This window comes from Pinus tabuliformis, chromosome 6 (genome assembly GCF_031772625.1).
Source record: "Pinus tabuliformis cultivar Carrire ecotype Pingquan chromosome 6, CPIR1, whole genome shotgun sequence".
Lineage (NCBI taxonomy): Eukaryota > Viridiplantae > Streptophyta > Pinopsida > Pinales > Pinaceae > Pinus > Pinus tabuliformis.
This window is the reverse complement of record NC_142292.1, coordinates 461576524-461603995: the sequence shown is the minus strand read 5'-3', so window position 1 is coordinate 461603995 and position 27472 is coordinate 461576524. Positions and strand designations below refer to the sequence as shown.

The 27472-nt window shown below is 36.1% G+C and overlaps 1 pseudogene; it reads left to right on the top strand.

Moving 5' to 3' along the window:
- The first annotated feature begins 10313 nt into the window (after positions 1 to 10313).
- LOC149259304 (uncharacterized) overlaps positions 10314 to 27472 on the top strand; it is a 56945-nt pseudogene continuing 39786 nt past the window's right edge.

Here is a 27472-nt window from a genome sequence, read left to right as displayed (position 1 = left end):
AATAAATCAAAGGATCATAAGAAGTGGTGGATGAACATTGAGATCCCAAAAAAGGAAAGAAAGATAAGCATCCCAAACTTCAATGGGAATTCCTGTAGCATAGCTAGAATTAAGGGAATTTTGAGCTCTAAAATGGCCATCCTATGGAAAATAATAAAGTAATAGTAAAAATAATAAAATAAGAGTTATGAATTTGTAAAAGAGAAGAAAGAAAGCTACATTTTTTTTATTGTATTTTTGACTTATCTCCTTGTAACTTTACTCAAATTTCAAGTGTTTACACTCGTTGGATGCAGAATTGGATTTTGCATCCAATGAGTACCCATTATACATACTTTTGAGTAGATATACATTGAGAAAAAATTTTAAAACATGTAAAAACATGATTGAACATGTTTTTTCATATATTTTGAATTTTTCTTAGTGTAGATCTATGTAAAAGTATGCAAACTGGGTACTTGTTGGATTCAAAATATAATTCCACATCTAATGAGTGTACACGCTTGAAATCTAAGTAAACCTACAAGGACATAAGTAAGGAATATGATTAAAAAAATAGTTTTTTTCTTTTCCCTCCTAAAACATTGTCCCGTGATGATGACATCATCATCTTGAATCCTATTGGTTCTCGTAAAGATATTTTTTTGTACATTTTTCATTTTGAGGCCCAATTTTTACCTCAACGTTCTCCAAATGAGCATGGGTATAAAAGCTGAGTACATATTTCTAGCTTAACCCCACGAGAGAATCAAAGGATGGTATGTCACGCTACTTTTGGATGGCAAAGCACATGAATGGTGGTACCACAAGTTTTCCATACTATGGCATGCCAAAATAACCTCCTATTTGAAGTTAATTGATAGAAAAATCCAAGGATTTGAAAAGAACCATGTAAAGCTACATTTCAAGGATCTAGCACAACTTAAGCAAATGGGGAGCCTAGATAGCTACATCACATAGTTCCAGAGATTGGCCATGATGGTGATGGATATATGCTAGGATTGATTGGTGATGTTATTTTTGGAAGGGATAAGAAATCCATTGAGTGGTCAAATTAAGGATTTTAAGCGTAGTACACTTCAGGATGTTATTTCTAGAACTAGGGATATGGAAGATGCAGTGCTAAAAAGGAACTAGCCAAATTCATCCCCCCACCAAAGAATAAGGAGAAGAAGCCATGGTAGGGGAAGAACCATGGATGGAAGAAATTAGGGATGATCTAAGGAGAAATAATCTTTGCTACAAATGCAAAGAACCTTGGGTCCTAGGACATAGATGTTTGGAAAGTTCCATTATATAGAAGTAATTTCATAAATTGAAGAGGAGGAACAATAGGTAGCAACATAGGAGGATAAACATAGCAGCAATAGTAACGATAAAGAGCCACCAAGGAGAGAGACCAAAGGGGTCACCATAGCCAAGCTCTCATGTGTTCCTAGTTGTAACACCTTTAGAGTGAGAGGAGTAATATAAGGGAAACAAGTCGTGATCCTCATTGATGGGGGATCCACTCAAAATTTCGTTGATGTAACCTTGGTAGTTAGGATGAACTTGGTTATAAAATAATTTGAGGTCTTTTGATGTAGGGGTAGCAGGAGGACGAAGGATGACTTGCTTGAGGAAGGTTCCTCAGATAGAATTGAAGATGTGAAATTGCTCCCTAATGGATGACTTCTATGTAGTCGAACTTGCTGACACCAATGTGGTGTTGGGGATACAATGACTGAATAATATACGAAGGAATTGGAAGGATTATCATACCATGGAAATGGAGTGGGTCATGTAAGAAGGAAAATGAGTTCTTCTAAGAGGAATGAGCATCAATGCTCCAAGAGTGGTCATAATTTAGAAATGGAAGCTATTTTTTGGCATGGAGACATAGCATGGGCTGCATAGTGCACATTAATGCAACAAAAGGAACTTCATGGGGATACAAATTACCTAATAGATATCTAGGAGTTTTTGAATAAACATTATCCTAAGGTCTTCGAAAAGATTATGCCAAGTAAACCGCCATACAGGGTTTTTGAGCATATTATAGAATTAGAGGAGGGGCTACGCTATTCATCACCACACCATATAGGCACCCCAAAATATCTAAGGAGGACATCGAGAAGGTCATTATGGAATTGCTGGATATGGGGAACATAAGGCCCAACACTAGCCCATTTGCATCCTCTCTGGTACTAATTAATAAGAAATATGGGACAATAAGGATGTACATGGACTATAGAGCACTCAATAAGAAGATGATAAAGAACAGATACCGAATACCACATATTGGTGAGATCTTGCATGAGTTGCATAAAGTAGTGTACTTCTCCAAAAGTGATTTAGGTTTAGGCTATCATAAGATCAGGGTTTGATATCATGACTTATAAAGAACATCCTTCAGGTGCCGATATGGTCACTATGAGTTTCTCGTCATGCCATTTGGACTAATGAACACACCAACTACCTTCGAGTCATCTATATTCAAAAAGAAATTATGAAAGTTTATGCTAAATTTCTTTAATTATCTCCTCATTTACAATAGAACTGGGAGGAGCACTTGACACACTTAAAGGAGTTGCTAAGAATATTAAAGGAGTAGTCTCTCTTTGCTAAAGAGTCCAAATGCTAGTTTGGAATGACAAAATATTTGTACCTTGGGAACATCATTAATGTAGGAGGATTTCAAGTCCACTAGGAAAAGATCTGAGCTATAATTGAATGGCCAACACCCAAAAACCTTACGTAATTTATGTGATTAATGGGGATATGCAATTATTATTAGCATTTTTTCAAGGGCTACTCTTAATTGGTGACACCCTTAACATACTTGATGAATAAAGGGGATTTAAAATGGATAGATGAAGTACAACAAACTTTTTAAAGGTGCAAAGAGGTAATTATTTCCTATCTCATTCTCACACTTCTAGACTTCTCATGGCCCTTTGTTTTACAATGTGATGCCTTAAGGGAAGACATAAGAGTAGTATTGATTCAAGATGGGCATTTAATAGATTTCAAGAGTCAAAATTTAAGGGAGATAAAGAGGTTCTACACAATATATGAAAAGGACATGTTAGCCATAAACAATGTAAACTTTGAAATGGGAACTATAAACTCAAAACGGGAACTCTGGCCAAAAAACACCAAAAAAACATCAAAAACAATGCTAAAAACGAAAAGTGTGTATACTGGAACAATGGCTTTTTTTTAGGGATAATTTTGAACATGTTTTAAAAATGGCAGTGAAAATGAATTTTTCGTGCAAAATACAGCGTGAAAACGAAAAAGTGATTATACTAGAACGATGATTTTTTTTTTAGGGTCAATGTTCAAAATTTAAAAAAAATGCTAGTAAAAGGATCCAACAACATAAAAATGACTCATAACTTCTCATTTAACACCATATGGAAATCAAAAATTTTATTTCAAGATACGATGCATACATCAGTTAGATAAATTGTCTTAAACAATTATTCAAAATCACTCATATTTTCTTGCACACCATCAGAATTCACATCTTCAGATGAGTGATTGGATGCTGACGAAGATGTTCCATATTCTTCTCTTTCATCAACTAGTGCCCCATCTGAGTCCACATGCATGCCCATCATTTCAGGTTTCAAAATTCTTCTAGATCTATGACTGGTTTCAGCAGACTCCCATCTCAACATTGTTCCTTCTAGTAACAACCTTTTCAGAATCTCTATCATCTTGAAGCGAAGAGTTCCTCTCTTTGTTAAATTGAAGTCATAAACAAGTATGTCAACATCCTCCAATTTTAATATGTCTGTGTGGTGACGATTTATATTTGTACCCTTTCTTTTTCTCTTTTCGCCATTTTTTTGTCAACTACCATCTCTGGCTTATACACCCCATTGAATTGGTGTGTATTTGTGGCATACCAATGTACTTCAACACTTGTAACATCATCATTTTATGTAAAGACCTTTATAACTTTAGCAACCCAGAATGGATAGCCATTGGGATCTCCATCTGCTAGCACTGCGATCATGCAACCCTCCTTAATATCCTGTACTGAACCCCTGTAAAGGTCTTCCATGGCTTCACGTTGTGCACGAGATCTTCTAGAACCAATATACATCTCTCTTTCCTCTGCCCGTGAAGAATTAATAGTACCTTGAGATTGTTGCTGTTCAACAATGTTTATTTCCTCATGTGCATTCGACACATTTTGTGGCCAAATAAATGGATTTTTCAAAGGTATATCTTCATTTGTTGTTGTTGAAATGATATCACTTTGATCATTGAAAAATAACTCCCACCAAACTGAATCAGCAATGTCAAAGTACTCATACGTATATCTAATACATTTTTTAATTTCTTCTAGGAAATATGAATAAGTTATATCTCTATTTTGTCTGCGTGCATTATGAACTTCACCAACTAATTGTACTAACAATATTTTTGATGCAAATATTGGATGATCTGGAATGAACTTCAAAAATTGCAAACCTGATGACGGTGCCCATTCTGCAATAGTTGAATACTTCTTGCCCCATATTAGTGTTTTCCCATCAATTTTTTTGGTACGAAATTGATGTTGGAAGCTAATGTCATTAAGTTGTTCAATGCATTTCCCCTCACCATATGATCCCATAATAAACCTTCGCATGTCAACAATTTCTTCCAACACATCAAAAGTAGGCTCTGGCTTGTATGATTTCTTAATACATTCAATTAATGATGGCAAGCTCCCAACTTCCTTCCTCCTCATTGTGACTGAAAAATGACTGAACATATGATCAATATGGTCATGAGTGTGCCCAACAAGAAGGAAACCAACCTTTACCTTCTGAAAAATTCTCAATTCAACAAGCATGTTTAGATATCAAAAAGCAACCTGATTTTTGTTTTCACGGCAAGTGTTGTCCAATTGTAGATACAAAACTTCAGGAAGATTACCAGACCAATGAGAAAGCACATCATGAATTATGGTTATGGTCAGATTTGCATCATTATGAATATTTGGAGCTGTGAAGTACACATTTGGCAACATTTTCCCATTGTGGACCATACAACCGACCAAGTGATACTGAATAAAATTTTCCTCCTGTAATTTTTTGGGTGTGCGAACAAAATGTGGTAAAAGTGTTTTCTTCTGGTCCATACCATCAATTATCAAACCCAAATATTTATTTGGATTATCATAACACTTATTTCAATGCTTGTACAACTTTTTCCTTTCATTTGTTTGTTGTTCGCGATGCTCTTGAAGTTCTTTGACAATTGAATCTACACAACATAAAAGAAAGCCATTAAGAAATATGTTTTCATACTTGATGAATATACAATTTTAAAAGTTAAAGTTATGAATGATTACCTCTTTCTGACCCTTCACATTTGTCCCTTTTTTATTTAAGAGAAGCACATGTACTACAAATCCCCATCCTTGTCTTCTTAGGAATACGAACATTGTTGAATTCTTTCTTCCATACCTTCAAAAAATATTGATATGTAATAAATTGGCCATGTCCCTCAGCACCTTCTGCATATTCTTTGTATAAGTTGTAGATTTCTCGTCTTGAAAAATTATCTGGAATATGTATTGTCTCTCTATTTGGCATACAATCTCCATGCTTTGAAAAGAAATCTTTCATCCATGAAATTGCAGTATTTGATAATGGCCCAAACTGTCTTTTATGATGTACTTTAGAATAAAATGTGGGATCCTTTTCCAAATTTTCTTGAATTCTCGAGAGATGAAAATTCCCAATTGAATGAAACATTTTGAAAGCTTTCCTACAGATAAATAAAGTCCTCATATGATATTCATAACCTGACAATGTAGATTTCATGCACCTAACTAAATATGAATTTTGCATGCTTTTATTCATTGACAAATATCTCTTCCTGCTCTCTAATGCAAATTTGAAATCCATATGTTTCAAGCAATCTTTTTGGCAACATTCACTTGAAATGAGTGCACTGATAGAACTTCTTCTCGTCAGATATTCTGCTCTACCCCTTGTATAACTAGAACATCTTGCATTGATACAAAAAGGTCTGCTCCTACTCCTCGATACAATATTTCTTGGCAACATCTCCATCATTGGATCATCATTTGTATAAGGATTTTCATCATCATTAAGAGGAATTTTATCCACACTATGATCAACTGTGCTTTTCAAATACTGACTTGGAGGATATTCTTCATCTTCCCCTTCTTCAGTGCTACTGTCATAGTCCTTAGAATTCGAACTCAATGGAAAATTTGACTCGATGTTTATTGGATATTCTTCCTCATGTGCATTTTTAGTGCTGCTCTCATAGTCCATAAAATTAGGACTAAATGCATCATCCTATCCTTCATCGCTGCTACCTTTATACTCATTAGAATTAGGACTAAGTGCACCATCATGTCCTTCATCACTGTTGCTCTCATAGTCCTTAGAATTAGGACTAAGAGGACATTGTGACACTCCATTCTTTTGAAATTCATCATCATGCTCTTCATCACTGTTTCTCTCATAGTCCTTAGAATTAGGACTAAGAGGACATTGTGACACTCCATTCTTTTGAAATTCATCATCATGCTCTTCATCACTGTTTCTCTCATAGTCCTTAGAATTAGGACTAAGTGGACAGCGTGACATTCCATTCCTTTGAAATTCATCTTCCCGCTCTTCATCACTGCTGCTGTCATAGTCCTTAGAATTAGGACTAACTGGACACCGTGACACTCCATACTTTTGAAATTCATCATCCCGCTCTTCATCAAAGCTGCTCTCATAGTCCTTAGAATTAGGACTAACTAGACACCATGACACTCCATACTTTTGAAATTCATCATCATGCTTTTCATCACTGCTGCTCTCGTAGTCCTTAGAATTAGGATTAAGTGGACACTTTGACACTCCATTCTTTTGAAATTCGTTATCACGTTCTTCATCACTGCTGCTCTCATAGTCCTTAGAATTAGGACTAAGTGGACACCGTGACACTCCATTCTTTTGAAATTCGTCATCATGCTCTTCAACATTGTTGCTCTCATAGTCCTTAGAATTAGGACTAAGTGGACACCATGACACTCCATTCTTTTGAACTTCACCATCATGCTCTTCATCACTGTTGCTCTCATAGTCCTTAGAATTAGGACTAAGTGGACACCGTGACACTCCATTCTTTTGAAATTTGTCATCAAGCTCATCATCACCACTGCTTTCATAGTCCTTCGGATTCGGACTAAGTGGAATCTGTGACTCTTTATTTATTTGAAATTCTCCATCCCCTCTTTCATCAGTGTTGCTCTCATAGTCCTTAGGATCAGGACTAAGTGGAAGAATTGACTTTCTATTCATAGTGGAAGAATTCCCGCTATATTCATCCATATGAATAGAGTTGTTACGCGAAGAAGATGTTGATGTTGTATAAATCGAAACTTGCTATCAGGACAATCAATCCCTTTAAAATAGAAGATGTTGAATGATACAAATGGAGAGTCTCCTAAAGATATTATATAGCTTAGAGAATGAAATTTTCCCTCCAAAAATTCCCCCCCCAAAAAGTTTCGCGAAAATATTTCCCTCCTAAAAGTTTGTGAGATTTATTTCTCTTCATTATTTTATTCTACAATTTAATGAAAAATGAAAACTAAATTTTTTTATGAAATAAATCATTAAAGTTAAAATTGTAAACTACAACTTTTACCTAAATTATTTTAATAGTCAAAGTATATAATATTTACTAAACAATTGAATGTTTTTTTTTTAATTTTTATAATACATTCTGAAACAAATTAATCCCACATTCACCTCGTTGTAAAACAATTCCATAATATTTGCTTTATCATATTTTCCTTCATCACTATAAAAAAATTAACATGTTAAAATTTTTTAAAACTAATTAATCCCGCATTCACCGTACGGTAAAACATCTCCTTAATTTCACCTATATACTAAATTCCATTATCACTATTACTCACATTACATCAAGGTTTTATGAGGTTCGTTGAAAGAATTGGAGCAAATTTGTGGAGCAGCTACATTGCTATCAACAAAATATTCAACGAAGAATTCTCGCAATTGAAAGGTCAGTTAAATATTTTTCCTTGAAAATTTTCATATTAAATTAGTTTAATGAGGTAGATTTTTTTTTTAAGATTAATACTTTTTGTCAGCCAAATTAACCAATACTTTCGTCGTGAACATGGTGGGCCCAGCAAATCTGGGCACCCCCATCCCGCAATCAGCCGACAACTCGCCCCCTCCACATACCCTACCGGCCCCTTCCCCAAACTCCTCCACCCTGTCCGCCCGCTCACCCCACTGCACCCCACCCCCCTGTCTCCCACCATTACCCCCTACCCCCTTACCCCCACCCTTCCCCCTGCCACTCTCCCCCCCTCCCTCACGGCCCTCCGCACCCCATTCCACCCCACCCTGCCCCGCAATGAAACGGCCAGCCGACGCCCCCCAACCTCCCTTCCACCCCTACCCCCCATAACCCCTCCCCCTAACCCCCCTACCATCCCACCCCTTCCCCCCTTCCCAGCCCAGCCCACCCCTACCCCCCACACCCCCCTACCCCCTTCCCCTACTCCACCCAACCTCCCACCCCTACCCCCTCCCTCACATCCCCACCCCCTCCCTCACATCCCCTCCACCAACCGCATCCCCTCCCTTGCCCACCCCTAACTCCGCCCTCCACCCCCTCTCTCCCTCGCCCACCCCTAACCCCGCCCTCCACCCCACCCCACCCAACCCCACCTTACCCGCCCCCCGCACCCCCTTCCCTCCCTCTGCCACCCCAGGCCGCCCCCCCAACCCCCGCCCCCACCACCCCCTTCCCTCCCTCTACCACCCCACGCGCCCGCCCTTCCCCTCTCCACCCAACCACTCACCCCTACCCCTTCCCTCACGCCCCCTCCACTAACCCCACCGCCACCCTTTCCCAGCCCTAACCCTGCCCTCGCCCACCCCTAACCCCACCTTCCACCCCGCCCCCCCTCGCCCACCCCGCCCTCCACCCCATCCCACTCCACCCCACACCCACCCTCCCTCCCTCCCTCCCTCCCTTGGCCACCCCTACCCCTGACCTCCCCCCTCTCCCCCTCGCCCTGCCCCACCCCACCCACCCTCCGCCCCCAACCCGCGCCACCTCAGCGGCCCGCCCGCCGGCCCGGGTGGTCGTCCGATTCCTGGAATCGGATGGCCACACGACCCCACCCTGCGCCACCTGGGCGGGGGTGGGCGGGCAGGCAGGCCGCCGGGGTGGGGAATCAGCCGGCCACCCGGGCGGGTTGCCGGGGTGGCGCGGGGTGGGGAATCAGCGGGCCACCCGAGTGGGCGAGTGGGCCTCTAGGGTGGCACGGGGTGGGCGGCGGTGTCCCACCCCATGCCACCCTGGCGGCCTGCCCGCGCCACGGGGTGGCGGGGTGGAATCGGACGGCCACCCCAGGTGGGCAGGCCACTAGGGTGGTGCGGGGAGGGGGAGGACAACGGGGGTATGGGTGGGCGAGGGAGGGGTGGGGGGTGGTGGTGGTTGGTTGGGTGGGGTGGGGGTAGGGGGGCGGAGGGTGGGATGCGGTGGGATAGGAGGGAGGGGGGAAGGACGGGGTTAGGGGTGGCCGAGGGAGGGGGGGTGAGGTTAGGGGTGTGTGAGGGAGGGGATGGGGTTGGTGGAGGGGGCGTGAGGGAGGGGGTAGAGGTGGGTGGTTGGGTGGGGTGGGGGAAGGGGGGGCGAGGGCTAGGTGGGGGGTAGGGTGTAGGGGTGGAAGGGGGGTGGGCTGTGAGGGGGGTAGGGGTGGGGTGCGAGGGGGGTTGGGGGGCGAAGGGTAGGGACAGGGAGGGAAGGGGGGTAGGGGTAGGGTGGCATGGGGGTTGGGGGCGCGTATTATGGGACAGGGGGGAAGGGGAGTAAGGGTGCGGTGGGAGGGGGGTTGGGGGCGAGGGGTAGGGGGTAGGGGTGGAAGGGGGGTAAGGGTGGCGTGGGGTGGTCGGCCGATTGTGGGCTAGGGTGGGGTGCCTCGGAGGGGCATGAGGGGGGGAAGGCAGGGTGGTTGGAGGGTAACGGGTGGTGGGCAAGGGGTAGGGGGTAGTGGTGGTAGAGGGGGGGTGGAGTGGACGTGGAGACAGGGTGGTCGAGTTTGGGGAGGGGGGCAGTAGGGTGTGCGAAGGGGGCGGCTGGCCAGCCGATTACAGGATGGGGGTGCCTAGGGTGGGCGTGATGGGGTGGGTGAAGGGGCCGTGTAGGGAGGGGGGAGGGGTCGGCGTGTAAGGAGGGGGTGTGGGGGCGAAAGGGGTAGTCGGGCCGCCTGGGGGGTGCTGTGAGGAACTGCCACAACCCCATCCGATGCCAACATGGCGGCTCGCCCGTCCGCCCGTGGAGGTTGCACGATTCTCGGAATCGCCCGCCACTCCGCGGATGGACGGGGTGGTGTCAGTGGGCTTTTGCCATTTCTTAGTGTTAATATTTTTTTAATTTCAATTATCTAATTATACAAATTAAAAATTTATGATATATTTTTGTTGTGGATTTAAGTTAATATGTTTTCATTATTCGCTGATTTATGTGTTTCTATTTTTCACGAAAATGACATCAAAGAAGATTTATGTGAATCTTTTTGGACCAAAGACTCTTAAAGGTGCATCTTCAAAAAACATTGGTGAACGAACTCCACCTGAGCTCATGGCTACAAATCTTTCAAGTGCCTCAAATCATAAGAAGATGATTTCAGACTAGAAGAATTCAAAAGAGGTGAAATTCCCATCAAGAATCTGGTATGTGAAAGAAAGAGAAAGCCAAAATGTGAATATATATCTATATATTGATATATCGAATGATGATGGAATTTTTGAGCTGATGGGAAGAGTCATAGATATGTGTTCGGTACCAGACACTGAAGTTGTTTACATACTTACAAAAGCTCCCAAGTCACATGAAAGAATTAAATATCGACTATCATATTCATTGTATGACACGAGAGAGGTATCTACAAAGTTGTGTAAACAAATTGTAAATGAGATGAAAGAAAACATCATTAGTATTGTTATTTATATTTGCATTTTGCGTTCTTGAAAGTGTCTAGCTATATTTTTTAACTTTGTTTTTATTGACATATGATATTTTGTTTGGCAGAATTTTGTTGAAAGTTGTTCAATTAGGTTGGGAGGCATTCATTTCATAAAGCATGATATCATGAAAGTTGTCAGCAGTTTTTACTTAGTGTCAGAAGAAGATATGGAAAACAAGCAAAATGTAGTAATTGATAATGCTACAAAACTACATCCAAAGGATCAGAAAAAAAGGCCTCTAGTGGATAAATCTAGCAAGGGTAGACAAGTTACTTTTCAGGACGATGAAGTTGAAACTGACAGTGAAGCATATGTTGCCATTATTAAAGATGACATTGGAACTGAGAAGAGCCGTAAAATACCAAAAGTAACAATGCCCAAGAATAAATCTGTTGAGAATGTTATGACAAAGAAAAGTAAAGTTGAAGATTTTGAAGTAGTCATTACCAGTAGTCAAGAACCTAGTGAAACTTCAAAAGAAAGCAGAGAAATCGTTACACCAGGCGCTGATTTAGAGGATGGCATTATCAAAACAAAACAAAATGACATTCGACAGAATTTGACAAAGAGAAACTTAATTGATGGTGGTCATACATTTCAGCTTAATGTTAGACAAACCTATAAGGCAAGTGAAGGACAATGTCAATATCAAGTTAGAAAGCCACACCATCTGCATGTTCACAACTTGAAGACATTGATGAGATACAATCCATATGCTCATGTGGTTAGTTATGTGCTTCTTGTTGATCCAGTTCAAGTTCCCAGCAAAGAAGCATTTGATAAGTCAAAATGTTTTGAATACAATTATTATGTGCTTGGGGGGAACCATTTTGTAGAAGCTCAAAGACAGTTGATGGAGGAATATCCCAATAACCCACGTTTTGAAACAATGAAATGTATCATTTATGTTGGTTTATTGGATACAGAAGCAAAGTTAGTGGCATGGGATCATAATTCAAATAATGAATATAATATGTCTATGAATTTCATTCAAAGGGTTAGATTTATTCATAGTGAATTTCAAGAAAAATGTGGTGGGGATAGGATAAATGTTACTACAGATTTCCGAAGGGAACGTTGTATGGAAATAGGGTATCAAATTGAAGAGAAACCCAATTCAAAAGGTGGAAAACACAACTTCCTAGTGATATATTCATAGGTGTTGATAACATTTTCCAATTGGCATTTAGAACTAGAGATGTTTGGAAGTTGATTGATGAGATTTTTAGCATGTGGGAAAACATTGGCATTAAAAACTAGAAGGTCAAAAACCCTAAGCCATTGATATGTGGCGACAGTAAATTAGCTCCTGAATTGAAGCAACTTCCAGAAGATATGACTATCACACCTTGGAAAGCAATGTAAAGAGTGAAAGATGAAAATATTGTCAAAACAATATAATCTTGTATGAAGTGAGAGGACTTATCATTGGAGGAAATGTCTGAGGAATTTCAAAAGTAAGTTTGTTGAATTGTTTTTATTTATTTCTAGATTATAATTTTCTTTTAAATAAAACATGTTGTTCTTGGTAGTATTTGTTATACATACCATTATATTAACTTTTTGTTACTTTATCTATGCAGTCACAAAGTTTACATGAAAATTCAAGAACAAATGGTTAAATTGTTGAATGAAGATAATTGGGATGATGTTGTACGCAACTATTCAGATTCAAGTTCTACATCAACATTAAAATCTTTTTATATTGCATTTAAAAAGGTATCTTGATTTACACATTCATTTTTATTCATTTGTGTACTATTTTTAATTTATAACTCACACATATATTTGTTTATTTTATAAAAGATGAAGAAGGATGATAATGGAGCGCCAACTAGCTTCAGAACCTTTATTGAAAAAATAAAGATTGAAAGACTAAGGAAGCAACGTATTAAGAATGCAGAACTTGATCCAACTCTTACTCATTTCATTTGGAATGGACTAGACATTATTTAATATCAAGTAATACAAGGCCACTGTGAAGACATTGCTAAACTCATACCTAAAAGGGAGTATGCCCTAGTTATTGCAGATATTCCCCATGGTTTCAATATTCCAAACATTGACTATGATAGTGACCCTTATACTTATCAAGCTCTTAGTAAAGTGGTTGCAGGATTTGTAGAAGTCACATCATCACCATTATGGAGATTTGTGACATTTCATTCAGACACACAATTGGCAATGATATTGTCAAGCTTCAAGGGGAAAACAAATTCAAGGATGCAGCTTACATGGTAAGACGTTTAAAATGTATATTTGATTAATGTTGAAAATTTCATTTATGTACAAGTTGTTTGAACTTTTACTATTTCATAAGCAAAAGTCAAATCTTCTTAACCGTGAAGATCAAGTATTTATAAATGATTGTGAGTTCATTCATATTAATAGTTGGGCAAAAGATGATAGCTATATGTCTATGATTTTTAATCGGGTAAACGGAAAGAGTCATAGCCAAATACTGACTTATGATGCTGTTGTGAGAAAACTAACATATGAAGACAAAGAAGCAAAAGGAGAGATAGTTAACATTTATCAAAAACCACAATTGTTGATTAGTTATCTTATAGACATATGTTCAAATGAAAGAGATTGGGTTCTGGATTTATTTTTTGGCTCAGGTAAGTTTTATTATATGGAATTGAATTTCAATACGTCATTTTTTAATTAATATTTCATTGTACTAATTTACTTCATTATTTCTTTTGTGCTTGATAATTAGGTACTACACTAGCATGCTGCCTTCAAAAAGGAAGAAATTGCATTGCAATTGAAAAAGATCCATTACTGTGCAATTTCATTCAGCAAAGAATTAATGCTCTTCAATTTCTTCCAAATGCAATCAAGAAATTGGGTTGAAGAAAAGGGACTTTAGTGAATCACGTGTGGCAAAAAAGGCAAAGGAACCTCAACCACCATTACATGGGATGTTTGGAAAGACATACATTGGGAGATTCACAAACATCAAAGATCCATTAGAAGACGAAAACGAGTAAAGGGAAGCAGAAAATATTGTGGAAGAAGACAATGATGAAACTTTAGAGGATGAAGAGTTTGGAGTACGTGACATTGTTGATTAAATTTAAGTTATGCTTGGAAATCAAGCTCATTTTTTGTAACTATTAAGTTGTTATACTTGCAATGTTTTGACTTTGACATTTTATGAGAAGAATATACACTCAATTAAGGTTGTTATGCATTCAATATTTATAATATGTGATTTTAGCATTAATTTTTAAGTTAATCATTATTTTTTGAAAAAAAAATGATTATTATTATTATTTTGACATGAAATTCATAAAAAAAAAAACTATTATTTAACTATTTTTAGTTAAAATTTTCGTATAAAAATTGTGATTTCCGCATGTCAATTGTTGCAAAAAATTATCAAAACGTGTGGTTTTTTAGTAATATTTATGTTAAAAATGGCTATTTTTATGTCCATTATTAAAAAATATTGTTTTTTAGAAACAAATATTTCTTGTGGATTTAAAAATTAATTAACAATGTATAAATATGTAGAATATCGAAAATTCAAAATATCGACCTTCTTCTTTAAATATGCAAAACAATAAAAGCCTCACTACAAAAAAAATAAAATTAAAATAAAAACAAGAAAATATGAAGAAAAAAACCACTTCAAAAATTATTAAATTTACAAAATAATTATTTACATTTCATACATTAAATTAAAAAAAAAAAAAAAAAAATCCCTTTAAGAAAAGGGCCTAGTGTAGGATTACCACGTTTTTAAATCAGCGTAAAAAACACTACCATTCTAAAACGCAATGTACATAAAAAAATTTATAGTGCCAAAAACTAAGCTCTAAAAAACACGTGTGTTCTACATCACCCATTTTCAAAATTGGGTCACTTTTTTGCTCTCTCTACAAAACGGGTAACAGTATGAGTTCCCGTTTCAAAGTTTACATTGTTCATAATGCATGCACTAGAAAATTTCAAGTCGTACTTAGTGGGAGGAAGTTTCATGTTCAAGGCAAATCACAACAACTTGAAATACTTTTTGGATAAAAATTATCTCAATGCGAGGCAATAGAAATGGGTTAGTAGAATTAAGGTATATGACTTCAACATCGAGTATGTGAAGGGGGTGAATAATGTGGTGGTCGATTCTCTCTCTCGGATACTAGTGGCATGCTCTCTCATTGATATCAACAGTGATTGAAAGTCACTTCTACTAGATGAATACTCAAAGAATATTTTGTCATATAACTTGATGGATGTAGTAATTTAGGATGACAAGTACAAGGTTGTCAATGATATCATCTTTTAAAAAGGGAGGATATTCTTGGTTCTTAGCTTAAAGAGAGGGTCATTAGGGCCATCAATGACTCATCCCTAGCCAAACATCAAGGATTATTCAAAACATACATGCATGAACGAGAGATATTTTCATAGAAGGGCCTCAAGGGGGTTGGCTGGATACATGTAGAAATATGCTCTTTTATTGTAGAATAAAACTAAGAAGACTCATTTGGCAGGTCTACTACAATAGTTGTTAATCCTACATAAAAAATGGGAAATCATTTTGATGGATTTAATTATATGGATTTTAAAGGTACAAGGAAGAGACTGTATCTTTGTGGTGGTGGATAGACTAACAAATTTTCTCATTTCATGATCATATCTTTTGACTGCTCAGTGGCTAGGTGGAAGAGACATTATTTCAAGAGGTTTTCAAATTGAATGGAGTTTCCAAACACATTATCAATGTCTGGTATCGTAGATTCCTCAGATAATTTTGGTAGGAATTATTTAGATTAGTCGACACACAACTAACCCTAAGTAATAGTTATCATCCACAGACAAACGACTAGACATAGATCACTAATGAATGGGCGAATGGATATTTGAGGAACTATGTGGTCGGGTAGCATAAAACTTGGATTAGGTGATTGCGCTTGGGTGAGCATTGTTATAACATCACCTACCATATGTTTTTCAAGATGACTCCCTTCAGAGAATTGTATGGGTATGATGCCCCCATATTCCTTGATATGGCACTAGGAGACAGTAGGGCACTGATGGCCAAGGATTGGTTGCAGTAAGGGACAACATACTCTTAGAATCCTCAAGGAAAAGCTACATGTATCCCATAATTAGTAGAAGATGTATGTGAATTTCCATATGGTGGAGCATAGCTTTAAGGAGGGTGGACCTATTTTCCTAAGACTTCAACCATATAAGAAATCATCCTTGAAAAATGGTGGCTCTAAGAAATTAAAGCCATTATTCTGTTGGCCTTACAAGGTGATCAGGAAGACTGAGGAGGTTTCTTATGAATTGGAATTACTAAAAGAAGGCAATATTCACAATGTTTTCCATGTATCTTTCCGTAAAAGGTTCTTGGACAACAAGTCAAGGCTACAACAAAGCTTCCATTGCTTGATGAGGAAGGGAAATTGGTCCTCGTTCTAGAGGAGGTCATGTACATGAGGGAAAGGAAGTTGAGGAGTAGAGTCATCCAAGAATATTTAATTTAATGGAAGGGATTTCGAGTTGAAAATACTACATGGGAAGGTGAATATGTATTGCAACACCCCAACTTGAAGTTACTTGAGGACAAACAAATTTGAGAAGGTAGGATTGTAATGACCCTCTCCGCTCCATAGAAGCATGAAATGTTTGGAGTCATAGCCTATCTAGATCCCATGGGATATTTAAGGAAGAAAAGGGGTCAATAGAATAAAATAATAAATAATTAAATAAAGGTGGTAAAAAATCACTTTATAAAAATAAAGCGACCCATGGCTTTTTCTTACCATCCATGGTTTTCAAAGGAGGAAAATATTATAAAAAAGAAAAGGAGACTTAAAGGGGGATTGGAGAAGAATTATTTTTGTATTAACAAGAGTTTGAGTAGATTACGAAGCGAGGGAGAAAAACTCAATATTTCCCAATTTTAGTGTTTGAATATACACCCTAGCTAGTGGCAGTTTGTTTCAGTGGTTGTAAATCCACCTTAGCCAATCATTTGTGATTTTTGTAGGGATATCAAATTGTTACATTAAGAGGTTAATTTATGCAGTGAGGATCAATTTCAATTGAAGAAGGTTGATTTTAATGCATTATAGGAGGTTGAATTAGAATGTAATTACAGGGGTTGAGTTATTATTTTCTTCCCAAGAGAGTGAGTCAATTAACTATGGATAGGCCAAAATTTCTTAATTTAGAGGGTCGAATTAGTAAACCCATGAGGGCTACACATATTTTCTTAGAGAGGCAAAATAATTGAATTTATGGAGGTTGAAATTATTGTGGAAATTATAGTAATCCAAAAGGTCGAATTTTTGTTGAATTTCTAGGGTCGGTTTTCCAAGAAGGCTGAATAACTTGAGCGAATTGGAGGTTGATTTACCTAAGAAAACTAGAAGCTGAATCACTCTTCTCCAAGGGGTTGATTTGATCCATCAGTAGGGGAGCCAAGCTATCTAAATTCTAAGGCTGAATTTGTATGGACAAGGAGGGGTGAATTTAGACCAATATTACTATTTTTTTTTTTAGTTAAGCCCACATCTAAATTAAACATTTAGACCACTACAAGTTCGCCCGACACTGAGTTTATCTTATTAGAGCGCCTAAACATTGACAAGGAGGCCTGCATTGCGTATTGTAGAGAGGCAAAAATATTTTTTTGAGGGGATTAATTATTAAGAAGTTTAGAGGCAAACATTCTTAAGAGTTTATTCATCAGATTTTGTCTCAATATTTTATGTAAATTTCCTTCATAGAATTACATTAATAAATATAGCTAGAGTTGCAACATATTTCTAGTTTCTAGGTTTTTATATTTGTAAATTTTATTTGACATGATGATAATTTCTATTGTGTGAAATTGTGCAATCCTTATTGTGTTATCGAGGAGAAATTTATGGTATATTTTTTTGAAGCAATTTTTTAATTTTTTTTTAGTTAAGTAATAGTAATGGATATTACAATTTCCTCCCACTTAGTCACTAGAGGATCTCCCTCCAACCTTAAGGTCTCTATGTGGATTGCACACCAGGCTAGGGCATGATCCTCTGATTTTAGCCACACAAATGAAGCCTTCTCTTCTTCCTCTATATAATGAACAATGAAATAAAATTCTAACTGATGCAACTAATGATTTAGCTTATAAGCGACAATATTTCCTTGATACGACTTGATATCGACCTTCGATTTCATTTTGAACATGGACTATGAATGGTTCACAACACTCAAACTAGTTTGATCATTTTTGGGTTCTTTCTGTGACTCCTCTGTTTCTTTTCAATCTCTCGATCCTCCCTCTGATCAAACCTTTGCGCTAAAACCCTGATATTCTCTTAATATCATGAGATTATTGGTCAGGGCCACCATGAAGAGATTCACATTATGGTTTATATCTGCAACTTGTGCTTCCAATCACAAAAACCTCTCCTTTGCAAGACCAAGGAGGTTATTCACAAATCCGTAGGTAATGATTATGGTTTTATGACATTTGGCTTAACTAATCTAGATCCCCTGCAAATCTCCCTAGTATATCCAAAGAAACTTGTTGTGCAAGGAAAAATGGAAAAGAGGCAAGCTAAGTATAAAGCTAGGCATGACAAGCATTAGATCAATCATCATTTCCAAGTTCGTGATTAATTTTGGCTATACATTAGATAATTTTTTAAGTCTAAAATGAGCCTCCTAAGGAAAATTATAAAATAATAGAAAATAATAAAATGAGATTAGATTACCTCATCAAATTTTGGAGTGAAAAAAGAAAAACTATTTTTTCAACTTGTATTTTAAACTTATCTTGCTTCAGTTTTACTCAAATTTTGATCGAGAGCACTCATTAGCTGTGGAATTTAATTTCACATCCAAGGAGTATCCATGTTGAATACTTTCGATCAATCCTGCTACATAAAAAATGAGAAATACATGAAAAAATCTGATTGCAATCATGTTTTTCATGTATTTCTCATTTTTTGTGTAGTGGGCTCCATCGAAAGCATTCAACACGGGTACTCATCGGATGAAAAATTAAATTATGCATCCAATAAGTGCTCCCGCTTGAAATTTGAGTAAAACAATAGGGAGATATATTGAAAAGTATCTTGTTCATTTTTTATTTTTTTTATCATTTTACCTTTTTACTCCAAAAATGGTGAATCATCTGCCATGGTTGACATCATCATATTCAACTCTATTGGGTCTTATAAATTTGATTTTGGTTGTACATTTTTGTTTCAAGGCCCATTTTTTACCTTAAAATTTCTCTAGTGTAACAATCAAGAATGTCTTAGAGGCGAAGGCAGAAAGCTCAAACTGATCAAGTATGTTCCATTTACAATTTTGGAAAAGATCAGTGAGAACGAATTTTGGTTAGATTTAAATCCATATATGTAGATGTATTCAATGGTGATTGTTGGAAACTTGTAACTATATGAGCCCCCTATGATTATGGATCAAGATAAGAATTTTCAAGTTCCTTTCGTTGATGATTTTTCTCTTAAATATCTCAAGGATTTGCAAGAAGATGTTATTCTTAATAGGAATGTGAGGATTTCATGAAAAGGTGATGTTGAATACCTTTGTATGGGTTTAAAAAGAGTGCATCCAAATAAAGCACAACCACTTACTTGTTGAATAAAATCAAACTTTTGGTCTTGGAAGGATTCTCATAGTTAATCCAAATTGATAGGTTCAAATGATGAAAATGTTTCATGTCAAAGAGCTTGTCAAGAGCTTTCCAACACAATTGGAATGAGTTCAAGTGGACACCATATCTGAAAGTTGTGGCCTTCAAATGTTGAAGGAAAGACAAGGGTGAGACACACAAGGGTGACACATGCCACACCTAGAGGTTGACGGATGACACCATGTGGACTGACCAACGGTTACCATGGGGACCAACTAGAGGCTACCACATGAACCCTCTAGAAGGTCTACATGGACTAGATGCACGACATGTCAACTATGTATTGCAAAAATGTAGCAATTGCAAGATTTGAATGCCAAACCTAGTTGGCACAATTGTTACACCTTACCACTAGGCTAACTTGTGTGCAATGTTAAACTAGGAAAAGGTTATGTTGTTTATGTTGTTTTTTGAAAATGAGATTCCACAAAATATGCACCCACACAATTCAAACCATTGACCTCCCATATACCAACCCCAAGTCTTACCACTGCACCAAAGGTTGCAAATATGTTAAGTTATCTATGGATTCATTTTGATAAGATTATTTTTAGAGGTTATGCTAAATAAATGATATTATATCCCAAAATTCATGGTACCAACCTTGCTTTACCATTGCATTGTGGCTTAAAATTGTGAAATATATTATGTAAAAATTATTTTAAGGTGTATTTTCTAGCAAAATTTTGGTAAATAAAGGTCATAAATACTTTTTGTTTGTGGGAAGTAGATGGGAAGAGTGTTCCAACAATGTTATAGTCTTCCTATGGGGCTCTTGAAGGCATTTTTAATGTAGGTTGGAGATCAATGTTGATGAAATAAAGCATTTCAAGCTTTTGCATAATTTTCATGGATTGATTACTCATTTAAAGTGGATCTGGAGATGTAGCCCATGAAGAATGAACTTCATTATCAACTTGTTTTTATAACGTTTCTTATTATTGTTTGTTTTGCATGTACATATTTTTAATTGCTCAATTAAACTTCATTTATAAAGTTAGAATAAGCTACATTCAACGTACAAAAGCATTTCAAGCTTCAATTTCATATCAAGTTGAAATCCTTTGAGTCATCAATACCTGATGATGATCCATTATAATGATCATTTCTAGTAGTAATTGACTTAGTGCTTGGCCAGTAAGTATGAGGTTTAATCTATTAAAGGTTGAGATTAAACTTTGGTTGAATCATAGTCTAATAGAAAAGTAAAAAGTGAATGCCATTAGAAATATCCTTGAAAAGTGTAATAAGATTCAAATTAATAATCAAGGTATAAAAGTCACTCAATTGAATGCTCATAAAAATACAATTCAATGGGATTGAAATTTACTTATCTATTGTTAAAAGTCAATGGGATTTAAAAAAATTACCTACAAAAATGTATCCATTATATGAGTCATTAAATTTTTATTTATTGTTAATTAACCAAAATTGAAATAGTAATTTTGATATGAATTTTTAAAATATTCTATGATGAATAAATAATAATAGGTAAGCAATAATTTGTGACTTAGATCTCAGACCTCTTAAAACATTAAGAATGAATTTATATTCTAACCTTATCGCATCAAATCAACTTATCACATCAAATCAACCTATAACTTACAAACAATCCACCTAAACTATTATGCTTATTATTATTAAAAAATACAATAATTTTTATAAAAAATAATGTAAATGCAATAATTATTTTAATGCTAATAACACATTGGCAAGCATAAGGACTATTATGGTATTGAGTGCGCATTTTATACTGTTCTTATTGTTTTGTATACATTAGCAAGTTGCCCGTATACTCATTTAATGAGTGCTATTATGAAATTCTGACTCACCCACTTAGATGTATTAGTAATTTTTTATTGAGATTCAGGTTTGATTTTAATTATTAGATTAAATAATTATTTTTAATTTTATTTTTCAAATGTTTTTAACTCATCTATTATTTTATTTTTTGAATTTAAATAATAAAATAGTATTAATTCATTATTTTGATTTTATTTTTTGGATTTAAATAATAAAATTGTGTTAATTCATTATTTTGATTTATATTTTATTTATTTTGTTTTTTTTTTAATTATGTTTAGTTTTATTATTTAGAATAATTAAATATCACTTTATTATTTTTATTTTGTTTGTTTATTTATTTGTTTATTATTATTATTATTATTTAGTTTTATTGTTTAGAATAATTTAAGTTTGAGATTATTTTTACAGAATTTATTTTTGATTAAAATAATAATAATAATAAAATTAATTTAATATTTTATTTACAATTAATTCTATTTCTTAATTTTAATTAAAAAAAAATTGTTTATTAATTAATAATAATTTTTTAGTCAAAACTAACTATTATATTATAATGGCTAGAAAACTTCTCTTTTCATCTATTTAATCTAATGCCATGATGTGGTTCTTCATCTTGTCCTGAAGATGAACCACACTAGATAGTTCGAAACACGTCCACTTAAAGTTTCTTAATGTGATTTTTACGAAAATATTTCAACATTCATAATGGTTAATAGCATGTGTTTCCTCCTAAGAGGTCATAGGTTCAAAACCAGAGGGGGTAGAGTATATATGTCTTCATAGACTTAGCAGTCAAATCGCTTCACGGAGGTGAGGTAGGTCCCTTGTCCTACAAACAAGGGGGTTGCATACACCAATTTGGAGTGTGGCTTAAAATGGGATAATAATAATAATAATAATAATATTAAGAATCACAGAAACCTGAATTCATAAATTATTAATAATTTTAATATCTAGAATATTGCTTTTTATAGATAATTATATTTAAAATTTTTCAAAATTCATTTTTTTTATGAAATGTGAAACTTGAAGAAAGTTTACATTTTAAGAGATTTGATTTATTTAGATGCTTTCTCAATTAAGATAGCTATATACTATTTAATAATATTATTTTTATTTATCTTCATTTCATATCTCTCTATATAAAAATATTCTTTATTTTTATTTTTGTTAAAACTCTAATAATACATATAATTACATATATATATTTGACATTTTTCATATATATATAATTTTAAGTACTAAGTTTTGAAACATAATAATTACTAATATGAATTATTATTTAACTATTTTATGATGATGATGATGGTTAATGTCCACTGAGACCAAACTTTGGTTTATCGAACCTAAAGAAACAAATTATTTAGTTTGATTTAAGATTTTATTTCTATGCTCAAAAAGCTTGGAGAGAAGCCTCCCAAGCTCACTATAATTTTGACATCGTAAAAGGCTAGGAAGGTCAGTATTGCGACAAAGATTATGAAACTGAGATCTAATGTGGTTGTACACGGGGCACTCTAAGAGGAAGTGGTTTTCATCCTCAATGTTCCTATTATCACAGAGATGGCAGATTCTTTCCGTCCATGGTGTTTTAGGAACAGTCCAACGACCTGTTTCACTATGGCGCTCATGAGATTTCGTTCTAAACTTTGCTAAACTAATTTTCTTCTTTGATCTAGCTAAAACAGAGAGATACTTTTGATCTTCTAGGGTGGGGTTGATGACCTTCTTATAATAACTCAATTTTCTTTTAGTCGCTAAATCTTTCTCACACCACATTTTTCTTTGAACTTAGAAGTAACAATATTTTTAATGTTATTAATGTTTTGCAATGCATCGTTCTCATTGGTCTCCCAATGGTTTATCCAGGCCCTCGTGTCTTTATACCACCCCCGTTTGAGCCTTGGATGATTTTGGCTAGAATTTAAAGCTAGCTTGAGAAGTCTATGATCTCCTATGTTATTGAGCTTGTGCTTGTACAACAGAAGCCTAGTCATAGCTAGGCTTTCGATAGGGGAAAGACCTACTTCTATAAGGAGAAAAGGGTAGGGTGTATTGCTTTTAATTTTCACGTTATATGTTATAAAGCGCTTCTGGATTTGCTCAATCTTTCTCCAGGATTCTCTAAAGATGTTGCAACCCCAAACCTCACATCCATATAAGATAACAGGAGTGGCTAAAGTTTCAAAGAGGAACTTCTTTTGATGCCACATTACGAGGTTTGCCATTTTACAATTATTTTCAAGACCAAAGTAAGCTTTCCACCCCCTATTAATCATTTTATCAATGCTATAGTTCCAGTTGAGCTAGTGATGAATATCAATTCCTAGGTACTTGTAAGAATATACTTCCTCCAAGTTATTATTGTCATACATAAAATTAGCGTAAGTGTCCTTCTTGGATTTGATAATCATAACTTTTGTTTTGTCAGTGTTAACAGTGATACCCATAGTAGAGCAGAAATCCTTAAGAAGCCTACGCTGCTTATCAAGATCTGATGGACACCTTACGAGGAGAACAATATCGTCAGCATAGAGAAGAAGGATGACGACTAGCCCAGCTAAGATCATGCTAGCACATCTCGCTTCCTCTAAATAACCTTCGAGCTTGTCAATGTAAATGCCAAATAGGGTAGGGGAGAGGGGGAAACCTTGTTTAACTCCGATATTACACTTAATATCTTTCGACCACCACTCATTGCTTTTTAGCTTGGCAATTACATTCTCGTATAATCACAAAGTGTTTTCCCTTGTATGGATTGGGCATCGTTTGCGCGTCAACGAGTCAATTATTCAGTAAGAAAAGTGAGCAGCAACACGATAAAATTATTAGTGGGTTTTTGGTAGCTATCAGCGAGTCAATTATTTTTGGATTCTGTTAGTTAGAAAATTGGACAGCTACAGAATAAAGTTATTGATGGATTTTGGCAGCTATCAAGGAGTCAATGATTCTAGAGATTCATAGTAAGAAAATTGGGCAGCTCCATGATAAAGATGTTGATGGGTTTTGGCCGCTTTTGGATAAAGTTATGCCGTGGATGGAAGAAGAATTGATATCATCACCCAATTGGCCATTCATAGTTTTTCCTCATTCCAGAAGCCCGCCTCTCTTAAAGATACAAAAGCATTTTGCTTCTCATGTGCGCACATACATTTACTCATTGACTTGGCTTTAGTTAGGCACTGGATATTTCGATTTACTATAGTTTAGTTGTTAAATTAGTAGTGAATATAATTATTATGAGTTATTATGAGTTAATGTAATTTTACTTATTATTGTTTATTAAAAAAAATTAGCTACATGGAATTACCAATTTGTAATAGGTAAGGGGACAAGATTTCACTTGAACTAAATACTTTTGGGTCTTGTGCAATTATTTTCAAACCCCAAAATAGTTTTAGGAGGTGGATATCCTCACCTTTATACACTTGGGAAAACCTATCATAACTCAGTTGTCAAACCAACAGTGAGGACAATTATCTCTCGCTGCTAACCGTGAATGCAGACTGACTCATCACCTTTATTCAAAGAAAACCACGCCACCTAGAATAACCCGCTGGTGGTTTGTAAGGGGGGCAGGAGTGTCTCTCGCTGCTAACCGCGAATGCAGGCTGACTCATCACCATTATTCAAGGAAAACCAGGCCACCTGGAATAACCCCCTAATCGCGAATGCACGCTGACTCATCACTGTTATTCAAGGAAAACCAGGGAACCTGGAATAACCCCCTGGTGGTCTGTAAGGGGGCAAGCTTTCACTCCTTGCTAGATGCCTCTAGGTCTTAGACTATGTTTCCTTAGGTCTTAAACAATTACCCTGTTTCCTTAAATCCTAAGAAAAGAAGCTCTTAGCCAGACAAAAACAATTTTAAAGCATACTCCAAGCTCTTTCGATATCCATCCTAACTTTTATAAAAAAGATATCAAACTTCTTCAAAATATTTATTAATTAAATTATATATATATATATAATTTGGATCGTAGAAATTAGGTATATTAAAAATTTTCAACCTTATATTTTTTTAATCCAAATTGAATTATGACCAAGACTTTTAAACTACATTTGATTATCTTTTTTAATCCCAATTGAACTATCCAAAAGACATTTAGACTACATTTATTATAAATAATCAGTCAATAATATTTAGGATTATTTTTTATAAAAGCCAAAAAAAATGAGAAGAAAGCACTTGGCTTTTAAGAGAGAGCACCTCGCTCTTATTTCAATCTAAATTCTGTTTCTATTTCTGCCCGTTAGAACAATTTCTCTGCCTCCAATCGAACGACACAATAGGACTTTACGTTGGATAATAATGATAAACTTTGTCACAATTTCTTTGCCTCCAATCGTACGGCGCAACAGGACTTTACGTATGGATAATAATGACAAACTTTGTCACATTTTTAAAGATGCCCTGTTAGGCATGGGGATTTTCAAGGGGGCGGTAACCCCGCTGCATGGATTCAGGGCAGTGGCCCATTTTTTTTTTGGGGGGGTTGACCCACCCATTGTTTTGTGCATAGTTTTAACCATGATGGTTTTTCCCTTGGTATACTATACATCCAGCTAAGGGAACAATGATTATATTTTAATTCAAGGTTAATGGATTGGGAGTTTATGAATGCTTCAACATGTATACAATGTATTATAACATTGAAATGAATATAATGAAAAATCAATCTAGTTTTTCCTAGTTTTGGGTTCCACGAGAAAAATATTTATGTATATTTTTGTTCTCACCATTGTATCTTTTTTGTTTTTTTTCAAGAATTTGTTTGTAGGTAATTTCTATAAAGAGTTAAAATCTTCAGTTGGTATCAGAGTATTTTTTGGCTTCAAGAGGACACCATTGCACTAGAGGGGTTTTTCTCGAGCCTGTGGTAGACCCTATTATAGTGGGAGATCTATGGGATCAATTTTTGTGGTGAAAGGAAATGGCGAACAATAGAAAGATAGAGATCGACAAATTCAACGAACACAGTTTTGAGTTGTGGAAGCTCAAGATGGAGGATCTGTTGGTGGATAAAGATCAATGGATCATGGTGGATCCAAGTACCAAACCAACAACAACGTTGACAGAGGATTGGACTAAGTTGGATCAGAAGGCAACGAGCACAATATAGTTGTGTGTATGATATTTAGTATTATTCAATGTTTCAGGAGAATCTACAGCGAAAGATTTGTGGGACAAGTTAGGGATTTTGTATTAGTATAAGTCCCTAGTAAAGAAATTGTTCAAGCAAAAGAAGCTATATAGTCTAAGGATGAGGGATGGAGACTCAGTGATAAAGCTTCTCAGTGGCTTCAATATTATGGTAAGTTAGTTATTTTTTGTTGATATTAAATTTTTAGATGAAGATAAGTGTATCAATTTGTTGTGTTCTCTACGAGACTCATGGGATAATATAGTTGTTACCATAGGTAACAATATAACTACCTTGAAATTTGATGAAATAATCTCATCCTTGATGTTAGAGGAGATTAAATGGAAAAACATGGAGAACCAAAATGTAGATTCCTTGTCTATAAGAGGATTCTCTCAGACCATAAATAGGAATAAGTCCTCAAGTGGGAGATCTAAATATAAAGGGAGATCTAAATCTCTAGGAAAATTTGTAAAGGTATACTCGAAATGGGAAAAGAAGGGTACTACAAGAAAGATTATAAATATAAAACTCTTAAGAAAGGAAAGGCACCTAATGGTTCTCCTTCTACAGAGGTGAAAACCACCTCAGTTGAAGGTGGGGATGTGTACTTGGCTTCTTTGAGTATACATGTAGATCATGAGGCATGGTTGATCTCATCAGGTACATCCTTTCATATGACTCCCCATAGGGTGTGATTCTATGAATATGAGAAATATGATGGTGGTGATGTCTTCCTAGGTGAACACTTCCTGGAGTTTTGTACATTCCAAGAGTGGGCACAAATATAATTTATATAAGCAAGATGGATGATGCAAGAG